Below are 20,741 nucleotides of genomic sequence, written 5' to 3'. Positions count from 1 at the left end.
ATGGTCTGTGGTGGATGCCATGAGGTCAGTGATGAGAAAGAAGTCCTAAATCATGTACAGCCCCCAGCAGAGTTTACAAAGAACTTTCAAAGAGCGAGAGCTGTGGTAGCAGAAAGCAATAGGCTAAGTGGTCCTATCCTATCTGCAACCAGGAACAGAAACACAACCCAAGAAAGAACATTAGATTTCAGACACCCTGTGGGAATGTGGAAAATGCAATCCACAGTTTCTTTATGTTGTGACTAAGCATAACATAGCTCAATTTTAATAGACACAGAGTTAAACTGAGCTGATGAGATGTGTCCCTCTGTGCTTCTTGCTGAGTCAGTGCTTTAAATGTGAGATATGATATGCTAGAAAAGCTGTTTCCTTACTGCAGTGGGTCCCTTGTCAGTATTCTGAAGGAACCAATGAGTGAACAGAACACATTCCCTCAGTCTGGTGGTACAGTTTGTTCAGGGCAAAAATCATTAGATGATAAGAACTATGATTCAAGTGTAGAGAAATATTGCATAATTTTACAGTTTTTCACATTATTTAACATGGCACAGATATAAAGAATGAACTGTCCTCTGAGATTTCCTTCTAATCTGTCCCTAATATAGTCCAGTATTAAATAGGTCATTCTTCTTAGTCTAACAGAACTGCAAAAAAAAAATAAAAAAATTATATAATTATTAAATGGGGGGGGGGGGTTAAGGCAGTGAATAAGTTAGTTGCAAATATATAAAGACTGCTTCTATAAAAACATTTATGAATGAAAAAAATATATTATAATTTTTTTTCTATTCTCTCCATGAGAAAGAGGTCCTCTTACTGGGATTAAAAGTTTGAACATCACAAAAAGAAATGGCTGATACACTCAAAGTCTCATCACCAGCAAAATGAACAGACTATATCACTCAAATGTTATTTCAAATAATTTTTTACTCATCCAGATTATGTAATGAATATCAAAAATATTTTGCAGTAATACAGATAAAAATTATACAGCCTCCCCCATCAGCATTTCTGACTATATACATCATTGCTCCAGTGCTGAAATCACCCTTCTGCTCTGGCTTTGTACCTGAAGGTACACAGTGTCAGTCATCTGCAAGGCTGCAGGATTTGGGGATGTGATCACACCTTGAATCATGTGCTGGGAGGAGTGGAGTGTCCTGTAGGTACAGCCCCTGTGGCAGGGGTCCTTTCTCTCTTCAGCTGTATTAGAGCAGACTTCCTCCACCCCATCAGCAGGCAGCCAGTGTTGTTCCTGGGGTACATCTAGACTCCTGAGCATTTAAGAAAGATTATAAACATTGTTATTTTGATATTAATATGCCCATGATATAAATCTACCTAGAGTTAGAAGAAAATTTTCCTGTTTCAAATTAATGTATAAATAAATTTATTACTACTAAAGTCAGTGACTGGATACTAGCATAGATGGATCACTTTCTCAATTAAGTATGACAGTTTTTATATTCTGGAGGTTTTACTTCAGGGATAAACCAATATTTTGCACTCTAATTTCATTTTTGGGAGAATTTTTTAATTTAAAATTTACCTCCTAGTATCCATTCACTTCCCTAGTAAATTTAAAAGGAGAAGAATTTGAAAAAAAAAAAAAAAGTGGCATGCGTGTCATGAACCTTAGAAGTAAAATAGTGTATATGAAAAGAAAGTTTGCCACAATAGCATGAAGAACTTATTACATATGAATTAAATTTTCTTTATATCTGATATTTCAGCAAGTATTTTAAATCTTTATAGTTATTCTATAATTTTAGCAAATTCAGGGAGGAAATTGTAGCCAAACACTGTTAAATTTAATATCTTTGCTCTAATGTCAATATTGACTTCAGTCAGTACTTAGATTTAGATTATTTTTTTCTGTTGTCATGTTCTATTCTTTCTTGGCTGTTGTGTCCTGTCCCAAAATGCATTTATTAATACCCTCCTGGGGGAAAAACCCCCAAATCTCACAAAAAACTTTCCCTCCCCTCTTACTTTGTATCCATATAAGAAGCAAGAGTTCTAAAAGATAGATCAACATACTCTAAAAATGCTACACAGAAATGTATTGGTCGGGGATGAATTAGCTAGCAAGGAAACACTAAAAACTGAGTCCTTTTGCTGAGCCACACTTTCTTTTCCACCATTACAACAAAAGGCTTAGAAATTGGTTGGCAATGAACAAGTACCATGGACAGGAATTATTTTCTTGCTTACCTGCTATATGTAGTCAAAGAGTCAGCAGTCCAGTGACATATTGGATGACTTAAAATTATCCTGATAAAGCAATCTAAAGTCACAACCTAGATGTGGTGAGGAATTTCTATTCTGTGGAATTCAGATTATAGAACTGGGGACACATAAACATTCCAACATGTTGTTGGATTGCTGAGTATAAAGAAACAATACACAGAATGAACTTTCAAATACTACTGATACATATCTCATACCATGAAGTATAAATGAGTGGGAAATCACTGCAGCTGTGGTTTGAGATTCACATATCCAAGTGAAAAGTTATGTCCCTTGGTATTAATAATGGCTGGAGGATTGAAAGCAGCCCTGATGAGAAGGACTTAGGGATTCTGGGATGAGAGGCTGGACATGAGCCAATAATGCACTTGCATCTAGAGCAGCATGGACAAGAGATCAAGGGAGGTGATTCTGCCCCTCTACTCCTCTCTGGTGAGTCCCCATACAGAGTGGTGTCTCCAGATCTGGGCTCCCCAGCACAAAAAAGACATGGACCTGTTGGAGTGAGTCCAGAGGAGGGTAATGAAGATGATCAGAAGGCTGAAACACCTCTCCTGTGAAGGTATGAGAGTTGAGGATATTTTGTCTGAAGAAAAAGGTTTCAGGGAGATCTCACTGTGCTCTTCCAGCACAGAAAAGGGATCTACAAGAGCTGAGGGACTTGTTAAAAGGGTGTCTAGTGATAGGACAAGAGGGCGTTAATTGGTTTTAATTTGAAAAAGATTAGATTAAGATATAGGGAAAAAATTCTTTATTGGGGAAGTATTGAGCTGCTGGGAGAGTTTGCCTGGAGTGGTAATAGATAGGGAATTCAAAGTTAGGCTGAATAGAGCTCTGAGCAACCTGATCTAATCAAAAATGTGCCTCCTCATAGTAGGGTGTTTGAACTAGACAACCTTTAATGATCCCTTCTATCCCAAAATATTCTACAGTTCTTTGCATCTGTGATTCTACTCTTTTCAGTTCTGTTTCTGGGGCAATATAACAATTTTCTGTTTCCAGCTTTGGACATAAAAGCATAATTTAGTGTTACCACTTGCTTAGTGGCATAGAGTGTGAGTAATTCACTGACTGAATCATTCTTTATTTTTCATGTTGTATGTAATTTCAATCCATAAAGAAATCTGTTGTTTGAAAGGCACCATAGAAATAAAGCACCAATCAACAAGAGTAAGAGAGCAAGAACTGGAGCTTCAGTTTAAACATAAATTACCAAACTGCAACTAATGCCAAACTGACTGCTGGCCTTCCTTAACTGACGCTTTAATTAGAAGAACAAAGGGAACAAAGTATATGATTTGACATTCCATTTGAGATGTACTACAGTACAGTGGTCTTGTAAGTGAAATGGAAAAAAAAATTAATAGACCTTCTAAACCTAAAGTATTTTCTTGCAGATAAGAATTGGTACAGTAAAATTTCATCAGATGAAAGGAATGAGGCTGAGCTTTCCTAAACAGACTTATAGCATGTATTTAAATATGCATCAAATACACAGAAAACAAAGGAAAGCCACAAATAGTTAATTTTGTTTATGTATATATATAAATGAGAAAGTATTTAATTGCATCACCTCATATAAAAACAATTCCACACTCCTCCTATATCTTTTTATACATGTGAAAAATACTTTTTTAATATATAAATATTACCTCAAAAATATATATTTAAGAAATATATATATTTAATATATTTATAATTTTAATAAATAATTATTTATTTTTATCTTAGAGATAAGAATATAATATAAAGGAATTTGTCTTTAGAATATATCTATTAGACAGAACCAACTTCATCATAGTACCTTTTTGATGACATTTTTAAGGGGGAAACATTGCTGCACAGCTGCAGCTAGGACAGAAGAGTAAGAATATGTGAGAGCAACAACTCTCAGGACACAAGGTCAGTGAAGAAGGAGAGGGAGGAGGTGCTCCAAGTGCTGGAGCTAAGATTCTCCTGCAGTCAGTGATGAAGATCATGACGCAGCTGTGCCCTTGCAGCCCTTGGAAGTCCACATGACAGAAGAGATCCAACTGCAGGTCATGGAGTAGCAGATGGAGTCTTTCTGGACGTGTCCTTAAAGATGTGACCCCATGGAGAGCTTCTGCTGAATAAGGTGGCCCATGAAGGAAGCCAATGCTGAAGGAGGTTGTCTGGTAGGAACCGTGTATCCACAGGTGACCCATGCTGAAGCATTCTATGAAGGATAAGAAAAGACACAGACTGGAGCCATTTGTGAAGAACTACAGCCTGCTGGAAAGATAATGGAGAAATTAATGAAATACTGTCTCCTATAGGTGGGATCCCATTCTGGAGCAGAGAAAGCGCAGGGGGAAAAAAGACTGTCAGAGAGAGACTTTTGCAAAGTGCTTGCAACACTCATTCCTTATGCCCCCGTGATGGGAAAAGGCAGAGAATTTGTGAGTCCAGCTGTTGCATTAACAGCACAGTATAGAAATTTGTGAGAGAATAAAATCTGCATTACAGCTGGTCCTCAGAGATCAGAGGGGCTGGGTGCCTTAATTTCTGATTATAGACAATTTAGCACTGTCAGCCTTGTTGAGCTCAATAAGAAATTGCATGATCACAGACTAGAAATAATGCAGTTTACCAGCTCTATACTACAGGTCTGTGTGTGTTCAATAGGAACTTACACTATCCATTTTCACAAATAGCAGTTTGTGGAAGCAACAGAGGCAGGTTTAGGATTGCTGGTGATAAATGCACTAACTACAGGGTGTTAATATGTGTCATGACAGAATGTATAGTAACAGAAGTCTAATAATAAGGAGATAGATAGATAGATAGATAGATAGATAGATAGATAGATAGATAGATAGATAGATAGACAGATAGATAGATAGATAGATAGATAGGATTACGAAGACTTCTCCAATGCAGTTGGAAGCACAAAATTCACCTAAAAGTGACCCTTCAGCCTTTCAGGGGAGGAAGAGAGAAAAAGTCTGTTGACTGATCCTGAGTAAGCAGAAATGTTTCCCTCTCTCTCTTTTTTTGTCCCAACTCTTCTTTCAATATTATAATATTAGTCCCTTCCCAAAGGGGTAAAATAATCCCATGTTACAGATGGAGTTTTGGGGATTGTGGTCTTACATATAAGGTGCATTGTCTTTTTTTCTTCATTTGCATTCTGAGGGATGTGAAAGTTAGTATGCACATAAGACTTAATGAGGGTCTCAGTTTCTTTCACTCAGGATTTATAGCTGATTGAAGAGGTGGAGTAAACTCCTTGGTTCTACACCAAAGGTGGCAGTAAAAGCTATCTGATCTTTGTCAGTCTTGCCATGCACATTTAACTCCTTAAATGACCAGATTTATAGCAAGGCTTGCATTTCAAGGTGAAAGAGGAATAAGACCAAAGGCTGGTAGAGATGTCTTTGAGCTGCCACTTCACACCAGCCACTTTGTTAGGATCTTCCTAAAGCTAGGGACCAACTCATGCTCTTTTCAACTAGCCTTCACCAATTCTTCAAATTACTCAGCAGCTTAAAGCCCCTTTATATAAAATCTGACAATTTACCACAAAAGTCGAACTCAGAAGACAGGGAGGGGGGAATGGGCAGCTTTTTAGGTCTGTTCTTATTTCTTATTATCTTACTTCTATTTGATGGTGAAACATTAATTTCCCCTACTTGTTGTCTGTGTTGCCCATAACAGTAACTTGTAAGCAATCTCTCTGTCCTTATCTTGACCCACAAGCTCTATGACCTATATTCTGCCCCCTATCCAGTTGAGGGAAATGATAGAAAGGCTTTGTGGGCACCTAATAGTCAACCCACCACAATTATACATTTGGAAATTTCCGTGCTATAGACAAAATATTGAAATAGAATGATGAAGAAGAAACTTGATAGCCTAGCTCCTAATTTACTATGGAATTTTTTATTTGACGTTTTCTGTTTGTTTGTTTCTGAGTGTTAGCATCCCAATACTGCAATATTTTCCAATTACACTTCCCATTCAAACTGCATTTCAAATGCTTAGTGGTTTTGCTTGTGGGAACCCTGATTTTCAGTTTAAACACCAGGGAATGAGAAATGCACAGTTAATGATCACCTGTGAAGAGTTATATTGAAATAATTTGTTCAGCATCACATTAAAAATCTACAGAGGAACTGTGGAAATAATTGAACATTCAGTGCTGACATCCAGGTGCCTCAGCCATTTCTTCCTGAGTTGTATTCATTCACTTTGCAATTTCAACAAAAAAGAGACTGGGTACTGATAGCACTAAAAGCTATGCTGCTTCAGCCATCTAAAATGGATTTCATTTGTGTTGTCACAGTTTCTAATGTTTCTCTGGCAAGATTAACAATATAACTTCATTATTTTTCTTTCTTCCTAGAGGATTAAAACTATTCCTACCAAAGAATAAACATACCATTATTTGAAATCATTTAGCTCCTCTACAATGGTTGCTTGCAGGGTTGGATCTTTGCAATCACTACAAACACCAGCTGTAGCAAGTGAGGCAATTGTAAGCGGCAATAGGCGGCTTTGTGTTAACACTTTGTTAGTATGGTGAATGAACACTGGAGGGAGGGAATCTGTTCCTTGTGTAGCAGTGTTCTTTGTTTGGTTTGGTTTGCTTTTAGAGATACCAGCTTACTCACTGAAATTTGATACAATGAGTAATAGCCATACTTGGCCCTATGGTAGAATCATTGATTCTGAGGAAGTCCTTTAGTTAAACACAGACCTAAAGAATGGTCTTCATTTTTCTTATAACAAATTGCTCAGGAACTTGTCCAGAAATTAACAAAACGGCAAACTCTCTATTGTTTGTAATTATTATTTTAAATTATTACAGAATTATTTTTATCATTGCCTATCAAACTTCTACTTCAAAACTCAATGAAGCAGCCTTCTTTTTTCACCTCATGCCTCTGATTCAGAAGCAAGCAGAAATTTAATGATTCAGAGCAACCTTTATTTTGTTATTGTGTGCCCTCTCAGAGGTTGAAAAATTTAGAGAAAGTGAGGGTAGAAATACTACTCATCTCCCATAACCAAATCATATCCTAGAAGTAACTGCTAGGGTATTTATCTGATAATATGTGGCATTTTTATAATGATCATATGCGAAGAATAGCTTTCAAGATATAAAACATTAGTAGAAAGAGGGGGTTTTTTGAACATATTTTGAAGCTTATTTCTGATCCCAATGTAACATGATGCTTGCCAAAAGCTCTTTGTCCGAAAAAATAATAGTAGTATTTACTTCTTTTTGGGTTTTTTTTTGAAAAAAATCCTGTTCCAAGTAGGTATTAATACAGGAAAAAATAACACTTTCTTAAACCTTTCTCACATTCACTTTTTCTGATTGTCATTTCTCCCAGTAAAAAGCCCCAAACAAAAATGTGATATGCAAAAGTGAATTCTGTTTGATTTTAGAAGTCTTACAGAAAGTGTCAGCCAACTTCACCCCTAAGAAATATTCAGCTTCTGGAAGTAGCACCCAAGAAATGAGACAATTCATTCATATAGCTGCAAGCTCAACCAAAGACTGCAGAAGAGATACAAAACTGTCCTCCAGTGTTTAGTGATAGCTCTGTTTAGTAAATACATTCTGTAGAAAATGACGTTCTGAACCTCTGCCTTGAAGTTAGGAAGGTATGTTAAATCTTTATCTTCTTTTATCAGGTACATTAATAAAGCAAACATTTGTCTTAAAGAGAATATCCAAAATACCACATTTATTTAGATGATAAAGGTTCATCATCATTTATTCCCGAGGTATTTTCTGTGTTTTTCTATTGCTATCTAGAGCTAGAACCAGAGTTACACATACAAGGATTTATAAAAAATTCCTCCAAGCTCTATATTCTCTTATCTACTCAGATTTCTCTAGAATTCATATGGTGTGTAGATGCATTTCAGTAACGCTGTATCACTGTTCTTCGCAAACACAAAATTCTTAATTTAAAAGTTAGGTATTCATTATGGTTGTAACTATGTACCCAGAAACATGGGGGTAATTTTCAGTCCATGACAACTTCTCACTGACATTTCTTTCTTAAGCACTTTCCCTGTACCAGCATGGTTCCTTCCATGAGTTTCCATTACCTCAGAAGGGTATCCAGCTCTTGCATCACAGAGTCTGACACAGGCTGTCATGCAGATATCTGCTCCAATGTGGTGTTCTCCAGGGGTATGGTTCAACACCTACAGCACCTTCTCCCATGTCTTCACTTTGGTTTCTGCAGGCTTGTTCTTTATGCTTTTGCTTTTTCCTCACTCATTCCTCACTGCCTGTGCAGCATTTTGTCCATTCTTAATTATGTTTTCCTGGCAGTGCCACCATCATCACTTGGCACAGAGATGCCCAGAGGGGGTTGCTTGGAGCCAGCTGGAACCCTCTGTGTCCAGCACAGGACAGCCTCAGCCATTCCTCACAGAGGCTCTCTGCTACCAATACCTACACCCAGAACTACCACACAACAGAAACTGTCATTCTGGTGAAAAAACCTGCCATGCCTGAGGATCTGCCAAAAGAAGAACCACCAAAAGTGTCAATAAGGAGGAAGAAATGGGTTTCATGCAATTACTGATTCTTTCATGTCTTTAACGCATCAGAGAAATCAGAAATATAAGCAATTACACTTGAAGGATAAACACCATTTTGAATATTATGTAGATAAGATAACTAGCAATAGAAAGGCACTTAAAATGTAGAAGAAAAAACACATTCTGATAAAATATTGTTTCTTTGTTTTTCTTACTTAGTATCATTTGAGACAGCTACTTGAGGTATTTAAAAATACAACTATGAATGTGCTAAAATCTTCTATTATATTTTGTTGCCTAATATTTCATAAATTGTATTTGAAGAATAAAAATCAACAGCTTAAAACAGGATGTAACTTACTAAACTTGTTTTTGATGGTTTCTCCAGTTCTGAAGTGTAGATTTCCAAATTATTCTTTCCATTTTAATAGAAATGTCCCTGCAACTTCTATTTTCTTTGCATTTTTTGTTATAGAACAGGAGTGGTTTCCAAATTTGTTTTGAGTAGCATGCTTAGTTGTTGGAAGTATGTTTGTTTCCTTAGTACTGAGTTATGTGTACAGAATATGTTCCATCAGCTATATATAATTTAGGGAAGAATACAAATACGTGTTTAAAACTGTCTTCTTTAAGTCACCTCTGTTCAGAAATGCTAGCGTTCTGGAGGGTGATACAGCAAGCATTTCTTATAAAAATGATGAGGTTTGTTTTATCAGCAAGACATGTTAAACATCACCTTTTATAAATGTTGAAATGGATCAAAGTAGTCAACATCTGACCTTTCAAGAGATTGTTTAAACTTACAAGGGTGCATAGGAAATTGCATGCTGGAAGGAATAAATAGAAGTTTCAGGACTGTCATCTGAATGGAATGAATAGTGCCATATAAAGTGTTCTGAGTTATATTCATCTAATGAAATGTGGAAAACCATGGTTCATATTTATACAGCTGAATTAATCCTGTAGACTTCTTGCATAATGAACGGAGAATATTAGGTAACACCTACACTGCTACTTAATCTAAATCCTGGCTCCCTGATCAATTGTACCAGAATGATTCATGTGGACCGGTTTTCAGGCCAGACCCTCAAAAGCTGGCTGGTGGCATCCACACTTTCTGGACTGTCATTCAGATCCAGATTCAAGGAATAAAGATTTAGGTGTCTAAACAAACAAGGTCAGTGAAGATGCCATCTACTAGATGGTTTGCACCATTTGGGATTTCTCCTGATGTCCAGCTACCAAACTGGGCACAGACCTTCTTTTGGTCCTCTAGTAGATCTATTACTCTTGTGCACAGCTTGAACACCAATGGGACATCTATGTCATTTTGAGCAGCAACTGAAGGCCAGACAAGATCCCCAAGAGAATAGCACATGACACTAGCTTCCTACATAGAGACAACAATGAAATTAGGCCTTATGTCCAGCAATTGATGTGACTATTACAAACCTTGCAACATATTTTCCAACCCTAAGTAGACCCCCAGGATTCCATAGATTATTTTTAATAGCATTAGGTGCTTATGTTTAGACAATTGATCCCTACACCAAATCACACTGACACTTAAGAGATAACAAGACTTTTAGGTAGAAACCTACACTAGACTCCTATAATTTCTGTATTTATAGGTTATTTCCATGCATATATTGTAAATATGAAAATTCAAGTAAGATTAATATAATTCTGCCTTGTGTGGTTATTGCATTTATGGATTTCACATTTATTTACACTCTTATGACATTGTATTATAGGCCCTAAACATTTGCAAAGCATTGAAAGAAATAATGAAATAACATTTTCAGGATCCATCTGAAAAATGTGGTGCTGGAATAAGAAATAAGAAAAAAAACACTGGAAGTCCTTCATAAGTAACAACTGATACCAACTTAGTAAAAGGTTAACTGCTTAATATTTAAAAAGTCATTGAAGAAGAATAGGCAACTCCTGCAGCAATTCAGACAACAGTGTTTTTAAAAACTTACTGCACTGAATTGTCCAGTTGTTCATTGGACCTAATTGTATGTGATTCTAATCTCACAGAATCACAGAATCACAGAATCACAGAATCAATGTCTTGAGCTGGGAAGAACCCCCAAGGATCATCCATCTAACTCCTGGACCTGCACCCAGCACCATCCCCAAGAGTCATACCATGTGTCTGAGAGTATTGTCCAAATACTCCTTGAGCTCTGCCAGGCTTGGTGGTGTGACCATTGCCCTGAAGAACCTGTCCCAGTGTCCAAACCCTCTGGGTGAAGAACTTTTTCCTAGCATGAACCCTTAAATCACCCCTGACACAACTTCAGGCCATTCCCTCAATCCTGTCACTGGTCACCAGGGAGAAGAAATCAGTGCCTGCCCCTCCTCTTCCCCTCAGGGGGAAGCCTTAACTACAATGAGGTCTCCCCTCTGTCTCCTCTTCTCCAGGCTGAACAGACCAACTGATCTCAGCTGCTCCTCATATGGCTTCCCCTCAAGCTCCTTCACCGTCATTGCTGCCCTCCTTGGGGCCCTCCCTAATAGGTTAATTTCTTTATTATACTCTTGACCAAAACTGCTCACAGCACTTGACAAGAGGCTGCACCAGTGCAGGGCAAAGTGGGACAATCCTCTCCCTTCTTAACAATGACAAAGTACATGATGCTGAACATACACTTTTATTAAAACTTAACACATAATTTACAAGGCACTATCAGCTTTGTCCTGTAACTGCTGTCTCTTTAAATCCTTTATGGGATTCTTTGTTTCCTCCAGTATTAAAACCCTCAGACCAAGGCTCTCACTGACACCGCTTTAAATATTTATTATTTATATTGTGCTATTACAAAGCTAAAACACAACAGCTACATGCAAAACATGCACATAAGCACATACACAGTCTGTACAACAAGTTATTATTGCTAGTGGGCTATTGCATAGCCCAAAGCAAAAAGCATATTACTGATTACATGTTGAATAATTGAACAACAAACTGACATTATTTCAACCTCATCTCTAAAAAGACAGTAGAAAGAGAGATGACTGACTGACTGACTGTCACTTGTTTACTTTCTTACAATATTTCAGGTAGGTGTAAATTTATAGGCACAAGTTCTAGGTGTCTGTTCATGTGGTACTTCAAGTAATGTCAATACACAATGTTAGATAAGTGAGTTTCCAAGAACATTTAAGTCTTCAGCATCAAAAGGTCATTAAATAAGTATTCGTTTTTCAAGTTCTTTTTGAAAAGCATTATCTAAAAGTCAGAGAAAAAGCTGATGATAGTGATGAAAGGGGGGATAGTGATGAAAGCTATGCTCCGTTAAATAAGAAAATTTGAAAGAGCTCAGTGGTATATAAAATGAAGAATGATATTCCAGGCATATTTCAAAGAAAAAGAAAAATATTTTGAAGTTTTGAAAGTGATCTCTGCTTTCTGTTTATCTGCAGAGAGATCTAGTATTCTGTTTTGCTCATTACAGAGAGAACAAAATCTTTCAGTTAGATCAGAAGACCCAGTCTTCCTGCTGACTACTTTGGGGACTTCAAGCAAGTCACTCAAATGTGTTTGTTTGATTTCTTTAACCTGTATTTAATCATCTCACTAAAACGTACTTCATATTTTTCACAAAGTTGGTGTATGGTGACTGTATTAAGGAAAATGTCAGGGTTTGTACTTATAAAGAACACACAGAAATAGAAGGTGCATAGACATAAAGAAAAGGTACTTCTAAAATATGAGATCTAAAGGTTCAAGGCTTTTGGCAGCAGATAATATTAATCTGTTTTTTAAATTCAACCTGGACTATCTTCTAGAGAAAAATAATGAATTTCAAATATCTATCTGCTTGAAAACTGGAAAAATGGATGAAAAATGAGGATGAAATTTAAATCATAACTGGATATACACAAAATTAAATTCATATGCTTGAGAAGAAAAATTTGTGAACACAGCAAAGGAACTTGATTGACTGACTCTTGATCATTCAAATACGTAAGAAAATGACTTTTCCTTCATTCCATATTTGACATAAGAAAATTCTGTACTTGTGAGTAAATACATTCATTTTAATTCATACGAAGGGTAAATTTTATCTGGCAGGCTATCAGAGCTTAAAATTATTTTTCTTAATGTTGTGTACATATTGATTTTTAAGTTCAATTCTTTTATCTCAGCTTGAAGATCCTCAGCAATATGAAACATTTAAGCAAGATCTTAAGGCTTTATCTATCCTAGTAGTTCTAAGTGGGCACTAAAAGGGCTCTGAACTGTTCCTGGGCACTGAAGGCAACTCCATGATCCAGCCAGTTTCTGTGCTAGCAAAGTGACCTAGACTCCCAAGTACTGCATCCTGGGAAAGTACAGCTTCAGAGCTAAACTCCAGAAAATATCAGGGCAAGTGCTACTTGAAATGGATCAAATCTGTGCCAGAGAATATGCCAAAATTTTTGGTAAACATTGTCCATCGTATGTTGAATTTAATACTACATATTCACATGTTCTAGTTTTGTCAGCTGTGTTTGTGTCTGAAATACCAATGACACCTTGCAAGTAGATGCAAAACAGATATATTTCTATTTCCCAATAATGCTATACGAAATCCTAATACCTATATACTTAAACACCTATTTTCAAATATGAACAATATGAAGGATAACTAGAGAACATAACCCTGAAGCTGGATTCTAGAATTTATGTCATTTTCATGCCAATAGTGTGTTTTCTCTTCTGACAGAACAGCTCACTGGGATTCTGTTTCTCTCTACAGTAAACAGAAATATTATCAAAAGATTGTTAAATGCAATAGCAGGAGATGAAAGTGACTTCCCCAAAACAAATACAGGAGGAAATATGCCAGATTAGAATCAGAATCAAAAATCCTTCCTGATAAAATCTTTAATCAATATCAAAATTTCCAGACACTTATTAAAAGGACTGAATGTGAATAAAAATTACGTGTTCCTGAATTAGATCTTTAACAACACTTATAGAAGTCCATGAACTACGTAACATGAAAGATCATAGATATCCAATGTTACATTTTGTCTCATAGTATAAATATTAGTATTCTATGTATAAATAAAGTATACTTCCCTATGAAATTTTTTTACTGTGTTATTTAATTCCTGTTGTCAAACATAAACTGCCAGCAAGATCTATGAAACCTTGCAGATTCAAATTAACCACTACAAAATTTGTTATAGTTAGCCTATGAGAAATTTTTGTGTAATTGTGTTTACCACAGGAAAAAATGAGGAAGCAGAGCTGAAACTCTTTTTCACTAACAAAGTAAGTTGGCAAGATGTGTCTGGCTCTTTAGAAAGTAATTACTCACTGGTTGACTCTAGAAAATGTTTTTTTCATTCATTATTTTTAATACATTATACTGGCAAAATCAATTTTTTTAACAGCTTCCCTAAAGAAAGGAAACATACAAACTTGGGAAGATCAGACAAGTTAGTTGCGTCCATTTTCTGGATAACTCATCTACAGTCCTCCCAGTATCTGAAGAAAGTTACAAGCAGTCTTTCCTATTTTCTTATAACAGGCCTTACTTGGTTTAGTTTTGAATTCCTCTGAGAAGATACTGCTTATATTTGTCTAATTATATGATAAAAAGTGGACCGCCCAGTGTTCATGAGCAAACACTGCTCAGTATTACAGTTAAACAGAAGTTATGATTGCAATTTGAAAAGACATGTTCAGGTCTAATAGGAAAAGAGATAAAATGCAAAACTGCACAGCTTCCAGGTCTTGCGGATTAGCCTTGGCAGGAAGCTAAGCCTCCTCACACAGCTACCCACTCACTCCTCTGCAGCGGAACCTGGGAGATAATCCCAAAGTAAAAGCACAAAAACATGTGGGTTGTGGTAAAGATGGTTTAATAGCAAAAGCAGCATATGCAAGAATGCAATAAAAATCATTGATTCACAACTTTGCCACTTCCAGGAAAGCAGGACTTCATCATGTGTAAAAGTTACTTGGACATGTATCACATAAAAGACAAATATCATAACTCCTCCCTTTCCTCCTTCCTTCTCCAGCTTTTTTACTGAGCTTGCTGGCATATGATATAGATCATTCATTTGGTCATTTGAGGTCAGCTGTCTTTGCTCTGTTTCCTGACAAATTCCTAGAATCATAAAGTCAGAGAAAGGTTTGGGTAGAAAGAGACCTTGAAACATAACCTAAGCCAATCCTGCTGCAATGGTCAGGGACATTTTTCACTGTGAGAAGCAATAATTTTGAGGAAGAAGACAAAATAAAGAAAGGGAAAACTTCTTCGGAAAGCAAATGTAATTATTACTCATTCTTAAATAAAACAGCCTGTTAAGTGATATGTCAGAGGGAGGGCTAGCAATGTACTACTTCTGTCTTATCAGATGCCAGATCAATAAATGTTCCTGAAAGAAAAGGAGAGGCTTCATCTGTGTTGTTGTGTTAGTTCAAGATAACTGCATGTTGACATGAGTGTGGGCTTGAGTTAGGTCCACACATCTGGCTTTCTTCATACAGGAACTTGCTTTAGAGAAGGATGTCTACCACCAAATCTTGCTAATGCTCTGTGGCAATGGTTCAATTACTGCAGGAGGAGCATCTGAGTGTTACACTCAGAATCATTTTACAGGCAAAAGGGAACACACCATATGTTGAAAGCTAAAACTTTGAATACTAGACCAGTTAATGTTTTACAAATCCAAATTATCTAAGGAACACAAAGTTACAGTAATAATACAGAAAAAAACCTGTTACACACATGTTCACATGCTGATATATTATGAGTATCTACCACTTTAATGCTGAGATTATACTTTCACCACCAATTGGGGAAAGGTTGATCTTGTTTTCATAGTTGACTTTATTTCTTGCTATCCTAATTTATTTTAGTTAGCAATGATTCAAAATAATTTTTATCTAGTCTGTTTTGCCCATGAAAATAATTGGTAAGCAATCTCTCTGCTTAAATCTCAGCCCATGAGCTTTTTATTTTCTTCCCCTAAAGAAGAGGGGATGACTGAGCAGCTGGGAGGGAGCTTGCCTCTTAGCTTACAAAATCTACCTCCTATGAGCACTCTTCTGAGTGTCTACACCTTTATTCTGGTGCTGTAATAGCTCTTCCACACTCTGTGTAGGCCTGAAGGTTGTCCCTGTCAGTCATTCCCATTTGCTGGGCTGCAGTATGCGACCATAGTTCACCAGTGCTTCAGGTTTCAGGCCAGAAAGAGCAGGATGCCCATGGCAAGTGTAGCCCTCATGTCACAGGACCGTACTCAGGGCTCTGGGAATGTGTTTCTCCTCCCCTCTTCTCTCCCTTCCTCCCTGACACCTCTCTCCTGGGACTGTGCATGTTACTCTGGCACATGTTCCTGCCTCACCTCCTTGTACAAAGATCTATTGCTCCCACTTCTGCCCAAGGTTTGTCAGGCTGTTGCACTCAGACAGACAGCTGTGCTCCCCAAGTCAACACCTGCTCCACTAGGAGAACAACAGCTGCAGCAGGGAGGGAAAAGGGCCAGAAAACAGGTGTGCTCCTTTTATGATCCTCAAAGGTTACAGATAGAAACAATTGACAGTAATTCTTTAAATAAAATTTTGTATAAGTCTATCCTCAGTCTTCTGTTCAGAAAGAACATTTTCTGGAAACATCTCTTGCAGATGAGTACCCATAGATAAATGAAAAATATCAGGGAATTAGACATACATATGATTAGATTATTTAGAAGATTTCTGAAGAAGGTCAGTTTCATAAAACTTGACTGATATTAGCATCACATTACTTATTATTATTCTTGCATGTTTTCAGTCATTATCAGTGTATGTTATCAATGCATTTTCAAAGCAGCCAGTTCCTGCTCTACCTGTGAGTGTGCAATAGCACAGCTGCAGTTACTGATGGTCAGCCACCAGTGCTGAGCTGGCCAGTCTAGAGAGCTCCTCATTGAGGCAGGATAGGATTGAGGCTGAAGGATTTCAATACTTGACCATATGTCAAAATATGATAATTTCTGACCAGGTTCTCTGAGACTCCCCATGTATCAAGGGTGAAATATTTAATATCAGTTTTACCTATTTCAGAATTTTTGATGTTTTGCAAGATTACTAATTTTGTCAGTCATACAATGTTTTTATAAAACTTATACAAAATTCTTGAAAACACATCACTTGGCAAAAAGCAGCGAGTGCAATGCACAGTTCAATGACAATTCCAATGTGATTCCCCTTCCTGGTATTTATACAATGCTCATCATCACTATATTCATATCCCAGATCATCAGAAAGGAATACATGAAGTGAAGCCAGCTCAAGGCCATTGGAACCTTGTAAATACTTTTACTAGTTGTCTAGTTTTTGTAATCTCTGTTGGACTGAGCCAAATGTTTTCTCCTCCTATTCTAGTCAGACCACCAGCTGATCAACTAAGCTGTTGATAGTGGTTTTCAAGTCTTTTGCTCTTATCCCATGCTTAAAAGGCACACCATGCAAGAGATGTCTGATACGAAGCTTTTACACAGTTTACAGCACACCTCCTGAAAAAGCCAATTCTCTGTTCTATATTGGCATGAATTTTTTTTTAAATGGATGTATTTATCTTCTACAGATGGGAAAAAATGGGCATATAATTATGTCTGCAATTACTTTTAATATGATTTTAACACTTTTAATATTATTTTTAAGAAGACTAATTTTATTGAAAGAAACTATGTAAAATGTTAGAAAAGATTATTTTGAAAGTAATCCAAATGACCAGTTGACTAGCTAGCTATCTCTTTTACTTTTTCCTGAAAATTGGAATGATATCAATGGCTTTAATTACTTTCTTAGGAATTGCTTTGTTTAAAGTAGACTAATAATTTCATAAATGTTACTTCTCTTTCAGGCTATGAAGAGGATATTGCAATAGACCTTTAAAACATGTACTTGAGTTGTTTTGTCTTCCTTTTCAAGTGTCCTCTTGAAAGGTGTGTTGGTAAGCATCTTTTCTGGAGATACATACTGAGATTTATTTATGCTTGTTTATTCAGCAGTTCCAAACTACATAAATAATGCAAGAATGTAAGTAACACTATAGAACTAAGCACAGCAAACAAGTAGAAAGCTTTGACTACTGATATAGACCATATTTAGCTTAGTCTCAGGAGCTTTGAGAACTTGTTATCTAAAAAGTGAAATCTTTATGTGATTTGTGATTTATGAGATTTATTCCTGATACCTCATTTTATTGTGATGAATTTTTAAACACCTATATGTTGTGGTAAAAAAAAAATGTACAGACACTTTACGAAAAGGCAAGTTTGTAAATGTAAAACTGGGGAAAAGAAACAAAGAAGGAAACCATACTTTGTTATTTTATCAGATTCAATAATACAATAGGTTTTGTTGATCTCCATCTGTTTTTTTCAGTAGTTACATTCCCAAAGATAATCTAATTCAAATTTATGCAGACTGACAAACCTGAAATCCTTCTTGAAAACTGATCTTGAGATATGCATTAGCAATAACCCAGTTTTGTATCAATCCAATTCAGACATACCAGCTTCATCTCCCTTTTCCATTTGTGTTTGCTTTTATACGTGATTGTATGGGTCTTGCATGAAGATGGGATAATCTTAAAGTTTAAAGAAGAAAACTTCCTTTTAAGTGCTTGTAATTGATAGCATACATGATTTTAAAGCTACCAAATATAAAGCAGATAGAAAAAGAGAAAGCTGAAGGGAAACCTCTCTCCAGGGCCCAGGTCAGAACAATTGGGTCACCAGGGAAGAATACTTTGGGCATCTTCTGCAACACACCAAGTAACTCTGTTATAAATTTTCATTAGTCAAAGAGGAAAAAATGGAATTTTCTAGCAGACAACACAGTAGATAACTATGCTTATAAGCCAAGAACCTTTTCTTCCTGTTTATTGCACTCCACTCACTAAAGATGGAAAATAAAAGAGTGATTTGGTTTGAAGAATTGTTTGTTAGTGTCACTTTTGGCATTATGGAGTGTCCCATCCAGTCTCAGGGTGGGTTCCTGCAGAAGTACCTGCTAGCATCACACAAAGGTCTCAAATAGCCTCTGCTATTTCAGGACTTCAGCTTTCTAAAAAAGACACTTAACTTTGGTCTGCAGTTTTTATGGCAGAAGTACAATGTGGCTGCAAAATTAACGTTTATGTATTGTAATATCTTGTACTGAATACTTTTAATGAGAAATGTTATTTATGTTATTTACAAAATGTTATTTACGAAACTAATTCAAACAGGCACCATCAGACTGATGGAAAACTGCTGAAGGTCAACCAAAAAAGTTATGTTAAATTACAGTGGCCAAGGAGGTGTAGCCAGGATTTGGGTTAGACCTAGTTTTATTTAGCAAATTTATTTCTGTTTTGGATGGATGAACAAATGCCACATTAATTAAATTTTCAGATAACATGAAACTGGAATGTATTTCAAATACCATTGTGGATAAAGATAATCTAGCAAGACCAAAATAAGTTTGAATTATTGGCTGGAAATAAAATTATATTTAGTCTTGGGAAATATGAAAGCTGTACATCTGGGGAATGACAATTCACAAAGACCATTTGAGGGATGGAGGAAATTTTTTTGGCAATATAAACTCGGGATGAAAAGAATAGAAAAACTCATGTGAACTTGAAAGTACTGTAACAATCAAAAAAACCCAAAAACAACACTGAAATATGATGTTGGAAAATAAACTCAGATGCACCTTGCTTTTTGTTATTAGAAATTAGGTTTTAAGACACTGAGAAGACTGACACTTTGTAATGAAGTGTAGCTTGACAAATAGCAAATGTTTATGTTCTCACATAAATGAAATTCATGGTTTGGAAGAACTAATGAAAATATTAAAGAATAAAAAGTCTGCCTATTGTATATATTAGTTACAGAAAATTACTAATGAGAATAAGAATTTTAAATATTGGAAGGGTAAAATGCTGAAAACAAAGAGCTGTAAATAGAAAAAATTAGATTATGTTTACTCAAAGAGAAATCAAGCTGTTAAGGTAACAAACACATTACAGATATATGTGTCTGTTTTTTAACTGTTCATGTTTAGACATACTTGCACTAACGGTTTTGTTGGTTTTAACTTGGATAGTGTTAGTTTTCTTTGTAGTAGCTGATATGGTGCAAGTTTTAAATTTGTGCTGAAAATGGTGTTGTTAACAGAGGGATGTTTTAGTTACTGCTAAGCAGTGCTTCCAGTTTTTCTGACTCTCACACCACCTCACTAGCCAGTTGACACATGATGCACAAAAATCTAGGAGAAGACACAACCAATACAGCTGATCCCAAATGACCAAATCAATATCCCATACCATATAATAACATGCTCAGCATATAAAGCAGGTGGAAGAAGGAAGGAGGGGATGTTCAGAATGTTGACATCTGTCTTTCTATGTTACCCTAATTCATGATGGAGCCCTGCTGTCCTGGGGATGGCTGAACACCTCCCTGCCCACAGGAAGTGGTGAATTAATTCCTTGTTCTGCTTTGCCTGTGTGTGTGGTTTTTGCTTTATCTATCAAATTTTCATTATCTTAAACCTGGAGTTTTCTCACTTTTACTTTTCTGAATTTCTCCCCCATTGTAATGATGGCAAGTGAGCAAATGGCTGTGTGATGCTTAGTTACAGCCAGCATTACACGACAACAACAGTTCCTCTGGTTAATGGCACATTTTACACAATAACTAATATTTAGTCTTGAACAACATTTAATAATATTTTTATTGGGATTTTTCAAAACTGGATTCTCCCATCTAAAAGTTAAATAAGTAGATAAAATTATTGGTATTTGTGCCATCTAGGGATGGATTGTTTAGACATTCTGCTCATGGCAAGCACAAGAGATAAAGAAACTTTGAATGGCATTTCTTCAGGACCTTTCTTCTTCCTATTCAGTTATTCTGACCTCTGGTTAGAAATCTCTGTACAAAGAAACTTTGGAAGGCTGAGTCAATGCAGT

Source organism: Parus major, chromosome 1 (assembly GCF_001522545.3).
Source record: "Parus major isolate Abel chromosome 1, Parus_major1.1, whole genome shotgun sequence".
NCBI lineage: Eukaryota > Metazoa > Chordata > Aves > Passeriformes > Paridae > Parus > Parus major.
Note: the sequence above shows the minus strand (reverse complement) of the source record.